The 753-nt window shown below is 38.9% G+C and overlaps 1 pseudogene; it reads left to right on the top strand.

Annotated features, from left to right (window-relative positions):
• The first annotated feature begins 272 nt into the window (after positions 1-272).
• LOC149529692 (5S ribosomal RNA) lies at positions 273-391 on the top strand (annotated as a pseudogene).
• Positions 392-753: the final 362 nt, after the last annotated feature.

Genomic DNA, 753 nt, shown 5'->3' on the forward strand with positions numbered 1-753 from the left:
GGGTTGTAACTTTTGAACCGCATCTCCCTTCTTCTCAAAATTTTGCACATGGCTTGATTAAGAGATTTTATTTGTATAGAAACTTGCACCTTTCTTCCTATTGGCACCTTCTGAGTTGCAAATGAGGTGCGTTCATAATGTCAAAGTGCTCTTTACTTGCTCATGCATTTTGAGTGCTCGATAAGGTGCATTTTGAGTGCTCGATAAGCTATGTCCTAGATGAGGTGCATTATGATGCATGCACTAAGCTTAGGGAAAAATAGTTGGATGTTGGGTGTGATCATACCAGTGTTAGTGCATTAAATCCCATCAAAACTTTGCAGTTAAGCACACTTGGGCCGAAGTAGTACTATGATGGGTGACCTCTTAGGAAGTCCTGGTGTTGTACCCTTTTTTAGGCTTTGGTCTAGGCATCGTATTACTTACACTAGAGTTTTATTTCTTGGAACCCCTTTTCAATCATGCATCCTCCCTTTTTGTCTTAATCCTCATTCTGTCCTAAAACCCAATTATGTCCTTGAGTCCATTTCAAGTCCCCCAAGTCTATTTCTTGTCTTGCAGGTGTTTGAAAGTGGCATCTCTAACTTACAACATTAAAAAGTTAATGAGACACTTTGAGTGTTGGATGGACATTTTTGCTTGTATTCTTAATGCTACCTTCCAAGTACAAGATAAGGCACATTCCTAATTGTAGAGTTCTTTTTACTTCCTTGTACACTAATAGTGCCTTATAAGGCATGTTTTAAGTGCTAG

Source organism: Cupressus sempervirens, chromosome 11 (genome assembly GCF_028749045.1).
Source record: "Cupressus sempervirens isolate cs-2001-9-10 chromosome 11, ASM2874904v1, whole genome shotgun sequence".
In the NCBI taxonomy this organism is placed as follows: Eukaryota; Viridiplantae; Streptophyta; class Pinopsida; order Cupressales; family Cupressaceae; genus Cupressus; species Cupressus sempervirens.